This window comes from Mastomys coucha, unplaced genomic scaffold (genome assembly GCF_008632895.1).
Source record: "Mastomys coucha isolate ucsf_1 unplaced genomic scaffold, UCSF_Mcou_1 pScaffold6, whole genome shotgun sequence".
Taxonomy (NCBI): domain Eukaryota; kingdom Metazoa; phylum Chordata; class Mammalia; order Rodentia; family Muridae; genus Mastomys; species Mastomys coucha.
The window spans coordinates 16,998,912-17,005,818 of record NW_022196912.1 but is presented as its reverse complement, the minus strand read 5'-3'; positions in this window follow the sequence as shown (position 1 = coordinate 17,005,818).

Genomic DNA, 6,907 nt, shown 5'->3' with positions numbered 1-6,907 from the left:
AATTAAAAAAAAAAAAAACATAAGCTAACAGATTGGATACTCAAGCAGGATCCAGAATTTTGCTGCATTCAAGAAACACACCTCAATGACAAAGACAGACACTACCTGCCATGCACACTTTGCGTGAAGGCGGTATCTGAGGTGTAAACTCCAAGGAAAGTCAGTCTCCTGCCTCCGCATTGTCGCCTGGCACCCCAAACTCAGAGGTGGCCCAGATATGTCCTCGTACTAGTGTGCTAGGAACTCACCAAGATATCATTTTCTTACAGCTAGCAAGAGAAAATTAAGACATTGCTTCCTGATCTTCACCATTGTTTCCAACTATCCTAGTTTAATGTTTTAAGTACTAGAGAGTAATTGAAAGGTTTCTCTCACTCTAAGACATTAGCTGAAAGTGTTAGGTCAAGATTCTCCTCTGCCTGCCTCCAGCAAGAACCAGAGAATTAGCATAAGAATACCTTAACAGAGAGGGCCTCCACCCCTCTTCCTCCTGCTTCACACTTAGCTACCAGACCCTGCTGACCTGGGTGTGTGGGGGTCGTTTTTGCCTACGTGACTTCAGTCTAACACTAGGACTGGAAGTAGAAAGACTTGGACTCACATGCAGGACTAGCACTAGAACTTAGATGGGCTAGGACTCAGATTCATGTATCTCTCGCAGTCCCCCGGGCCCAGAGCACTTGGGCCCGGGGGATACAGCACCACTTCAGAAGAGATAGCTGCTACTTTAGACCCAGTATGTTTCAGATAGCCTCAGAGGTACCTCAACTGTTGAGCTGCCAGATTTTTTATTTCTCTTTTGCAATGATTGTAAAAGCCTCATGTCATTTTTAAAAGAAATACACTCAGATTTTCCACCACTCGTGTGTAGTCTGTTTGTCAAAGCCGAATCCCGTGCCCACCTGGCCAGAACCCATCATCCCGCGGAATAAGGGACCCCACAAGAAACCCCAGTCCATGGCAACTACCTCAGAATAAAAGGCTTGAAAAAAGGTTTCCAAGGAAATGGTTCCAAGAAACAAGTGGGAGTTGCCATTCTAACATCCAATGAAAGAAGCAAAAGTTATCAAAAGAGATGAGAAAGGATATTTTATATTCATAAAGGTAATATACTCCAAGATGAAATATCAAATCTGAATATTTATGCCCCAGTTGGAAAAATACCCACACTCACAAAAGAAATGTTTTAAAGCTCAAACATACACTGAACCTCACACAATAATAGTAGGAGACTTCAACATCCCACGATGAACAATGAACAGGTCACTGAAACAGAAACTGAACAGAAACACAGAGATTCTAGTAGACATTATGAACCTAATGGATTTAACAGATAAATACAGAATATTTCACCATAAGACAAAATAATATACCTTCTTATCAGCACTCCACAGGACCCTCTCCAAATTGTGACCCCTATAACCGGTCACAAAATAAGCCTCAACCAATACAAGAAGATTGAAATAATCCAATACATCCTATCAGATTACCTCAGACTAAGGCTAGACTTCAATAACAACAAAAACAACAGGAAGTCCACATAACTATGGAGACTGAACAACTCTCTATTCAATGATAACTTGGTTAGGGAAAAAAAATGAAGAAAGAAACTAAAAACTTTCTAGAATTCAATGAAAACAAAGACACAGCATACTCAAACTTATGGGACACAATGAAAGCAGTGCTAAGAGGAAAACTCATAGCATTAATTGTCCTCGTAAAGAAACTGGAGAGATCCTATATTAGCAACTTAATAGCACAGTTGAATGCTCTAGAACAAAAAGAAGCAAATACACTCAAGAGGAGTATATGACAGGAAGTAATCAAACTCAGGATGCTAATCAAACAATTAGAAACAAATAGAATGATACAAAGAATCAACAAAACCAAAAGCTATCTCTTTGAAAAAATCAAAAAGATAAACTCTTAGCTAAAATAACTGACGGATATAGAGACAATATCCAAATTAACAATATCTAAAATGAAAAGGGAGACTAAACAACAGAAACAGGACATTTATAATAATAATAATAATAATAATAATAATAATAATAATAATAATAATAAATTAGATTAGCTCTTACTATATAAGCCTTTCCTCAACAAAACTGGAAACTCTATATGAAATGGATGAGTCTTTTTTTTTTTTTAAGAAATCACCTCTTTATTAGATAAATTGTCTTTGCCAAAGTTAAGGGAAATCATATTTATAATACTAAATTTTTTGCAATATATTTCAGCAACATAAATTAGTCATTGGTCTCTGCCTACCTTTGTATTTTCTTCCTTGCATGAAGACAGGGAATATTCACGTTAGCTATTGCTATGTGCATGTAATGTAGAAATTGTAAGTTACGAAACACCATTTAGACGCAATTCATTTCATTGCCAGCATCACACTGTCCGTCTGATCCCAATATCACTACTCTGCATTGAGTTCCTCTCAGATATCCTACTGTGGCCAGAGGATCTGAGCAGACTTTTTTTTTCCTATTTCTTATTTTCTCCCATATTCTTTATTTTATACATACATACATATACATATACATATATATATATATATATATTTCTATATTGTTGACCATTTTAAAAATATTTAAAAATTATTTGACTGTCTCACATATTTATATAATGAACTTTAGTAGTTCTTCCCCTCATTCCCCTTACTCACCTCCTGGAGGCTTTCTTTTCAACACATTTCTCTAGTGTGGTCTGCTGGATTTAATTAGATTCTTGCCAGAGGGGAGATTTTTGTATTTATGTTGCATCATTGGAAAAATGAAATATCTTATCTCATGGGTATGTCTGCCCATCTTTACTATTTCATAGGAATTTTTATACAGATGTGTGTAAACACAAGAAAATTGCCTTTCTGGAGGCTTTTTAAAAAAATTATTTGTAAAAGTAACTTTTATTCATCTGATGCAATTGTCTTCCCTGAGGCCTACTGCCTCTGTCTGCTACAAAAGCATAGTCCTGCAAGCTTCAAACTACTTTTAATCTTATCCAGGCCTAGAATGTTTTCTGACTCTGATACTTACCGCTGATTAAGCTCATCCTTTCTAGCTCTTTCTGAATTCTTATTGGCTGGTTAACTCAGCTGTTGTAGCAGCATACACTAGATGGTCCAAGGTCCCTGACACATATACAGCAGAGAACTACCTGCTCTTGCTTCAGTCACTGATGAGACACCTAACCCTTGAGAGACATGAAGCCCCAGGTCATGGGAAGGTCTGATATGGGGAGACATCCTCTTAGAAACAGGGGTGGGGAAGCAGCAGTGGGGGGTGGGAGGAGGAATGGGATGAGAAACAGAGTAGAAAGGGAAAGTGGTAATGACTGGACTTGTAAAAAACTAAAATAGTAAAATAAAAATAAATAAATAGCCTATCAACCATGAATAACTATTGCCAGATATCTGGTCATACTGTGAACCCCAAGACTATGTCATTTATTTAAACACCTTCTTTCTAGTTGTGGTATGGCTTTGTCCTTAGTACACACCTTTAATCTCAAACAATGATCTTAAAGTTAGCTTGTAGAAAGAAGCACCCATATTTGAAAGTGATGTCTCATTGAGTATACAGACAAAATGATGAATCAGAATAGGATATATCCAACTTTCAGAAGAAGAAAGGGGTGAAAGAAGCTACTTAAGAGAAAACAGAATAAGTGGAAAGGAAGAGGAGGCATTTTTACCAGAACAGTTGTACAGAGACAGGTTGCAATGAGAGAACAAGCTAGACACAGGTGAAAACAGAGCAAACCAGAGAAAAAGAAGTAGCTAGAAGATTAGAACATACTGCCAGAGTTAGTTTGAAGTTAAGCAGAGTAAAAGGTAAGAGGCCAAGGAAAAAGTCAGTTTGAATCAGTATAGAAATGTATGACATTTTAGACAGATACCATGTACCAAAGTTAAACCAAAAGGGGTAAACTATCTAAACAGTCCCACGTCTCCTAAGGAAACAGAAAAAGCCATTAAAAACCTCTCAATCACAAAAAGGTCAGGGTTAGATGGCTTTAGTGCAGAATCACACCAGACCTTCAAAGAAGAGCTAATACCAACACTCCTTAAACTATTCCATACAATAGAAACAGAAGAAACCTAATTCATTCTATAAAGCCACACTTATTCTGATACCTAAACCACACAAAGACTCAATAAACAGAAAGAACTTCAGACCCATTGTGCTATTGAATATCCATGCAAAAATACTCAATAAAATTCTGGCAAACCGAGTCCAAGAACACAACCATCATTCCCCAAGATCAAGTAGGTATCATCCCAGGGAGGCAGGAAGGGTCCAATACATGAAAATTCATGTATTATGGACATTCTCTATGCTCTTCAACAAAGAATCCAAAAGCATACAATGGAAAAGAGAAAACATCTCCAACAAATTATGCTGGTCCAACTGGCAGTATGTAGAAAAATGAAAATGGATACATATTATCACCTTGCACAAAGCTCAAATCCAAATGGATCAAGGACCTCAACATAAAACTAGAGACACTAAATCAAATAGAAGAGAAAGTGGGAAAGATCCTTTAACTCATTGACACAGGGGGAAATTTCCTAAACAGAACTATAATGGCTTAGGCTCTAAGATCAATAATTGATTAATGGAACTTCATAAAACTGAAAACCTTCTGTAAGGGAAAAGACACAGTCAATAAGACAGATCAGAAACCTACAAACTGGGAAAAAATTTTAACAAACCCAACCTCTGATAATGGGCTAATATCAAAAATATATAAAAAACTCAAGAAGGTAACCTCCAAAATCCCAAATAACCCAATTTAAAAAATGGAGAAGAGAGCTAAACAGAGAACTCTCAGTTGAGGAATCTTGAATGGCTGAAAAGCACCTAAAGAACTGTTCAACATCCTTAGTGATCAGGGAAATGCAAATCAATATGACTCTGAGATGCCACTTTACACTAATTAGAACAGCTAAGATCAAGATTGAAGAAGGCAACAGCAAGTGCTGCTAAAGATGTGGAGAAAGGGGAACACTCCTCCATTGATAGAGGGATTGCAAGTTGGTACAACCACTTTGGAAATCAATCTGGTGGTTCCTCAGAAACTTGGAAATAGTTCCAACTGAAGACCCAGATATACCACTACTGGGCATATACCCAAATGATGTTCCAACATATAACAAGGACACATGCTCCACTATGTTTATAGCAGCCTTATTCATAATAGCCAGAAGCTCAAAACAACCTAGATGTCCCTCAATGGAAGAATGGATACAGAAAGTGTGGTACATTTACAAAATGGAGTACTGCTCAGCTATTAATAAGCAATGACTTCACCAGTTTTGAGTGATATAACACAGAACCAAAAGGATACACATGGTATATACTTACTGATAAGTGGATATTAATTAGCTCAAAAGCTCAGAATACCTAGGATATAGCTCACATACCGTATGAAGCTTAAAAAGAAGGAAGGCCAAGGTGTGAACGTTTCAATCCCACTTAGAAGGGGAAACAAAATAATCACTGGAGGTAGATAGAAGAAGTGTCCTGGCTAGGAGAGTTGATGGGGAGGGGAAAAAAAAAAGGTAGGGTCAGGATCAGGTATGGGAAGAGACAGGAGAGAAGTCCAGAAGACCAACAGAATGAATAGAAATATTTAGCGGTGTGGGTTGGGGAACTGTGGGAATGAACCGCTAGAGAGTCCTAGATGCCAGGGATGCAAGAGGGTCCCAGGACGCAATGGAAAGGACATTAGCCAAAATACCCAATAGAGGGGAGATGGAACCCAAAGAGATGACATCCAGAAGACAGGCATGACTCCCAATTGAAGGAAAAGGCCACTCACACATCTTAATCCAGAATTGTTCCTGTCTAAAGGAAATGCAGGGACAAAATTGGAGCAGAGACCAAAGGAAAGGCCATCCAGAGACTGCCCTTACAAGGGATCCATCTCATCTGCAGAAACCAACCCAGACACTATTGTTGATTCCTAGAAGTGCTGGCAGACAGGAGCCTAATATGGCTATCCTCTGAAAGGCTTTGCCAGCACCTGACTAAGGCAGATGCAGATAATCACAGCAAACCATTGAACTGAGACTGGGGATCCCAAAAGGAGAGTTAGGGGAAGGACCGAAGGAGCTGAAAGGAAATGCAACCAACCCCATAGAAAGAACAACGGTAACAACTAACTGGACCTCTTAGAGCTCCCAGAGACTCAATCAGCAACCAAAGAGTATTCATGGGTGGGTCCATGGCTCCTGTTATAAATGTAGCAGAGGATTATCTTATCTGGCATCAAAGGGAGGGGAGTGCTTGGTCCTGTGGAGGCTTGTTTCTCAAGCAAAGGCAGGAGTGGGTTGGTAGATCGGCGAGTACCCTCCTAGACGCAAAGGAAAGGGAAGCTGTGATGGAGTTTTGGGAAGGAGGACAACATTTGAAATGTAAATAAATAGAATAATCAATAAAAATTTAAAAAGAATAAAAGGTAATAAAACAATGCCAAAGCAAATGTAATAAATGTACATTGTCATGTCACTCAAGAATCCCTCCTTGGTTGATGAGATCAGAGTCCTTTGATCCTGTGATAGTTATGTAGCAAATGAAAGATGAAATTTGCAAATATAAAAGCAATAATAGGAGATCTGCCACTTTCTCTCGGATGAGTTTCTGAGACTGGAGCAGCCAGCCAGGAGGCACAGGCCCCACAACTCCCAGGGGAGCCACAGGGCGGCAGGGACAGGATCCTCTCAGCTTCTGAGTGACAGAGGAGGATCAGCATCCTACTTTGCCCCTTCCCTGCAAGTGGAGGGCCTACCTCCAGGGAATGCCTTAAGCCAGAGACTCGGGAGAGAGACACCATTTTCTCTCTGGTGAGTTTCTAAGACTGGAGCAGCCAGCTTGGAGGAACAGGCCCCACGAGTCGC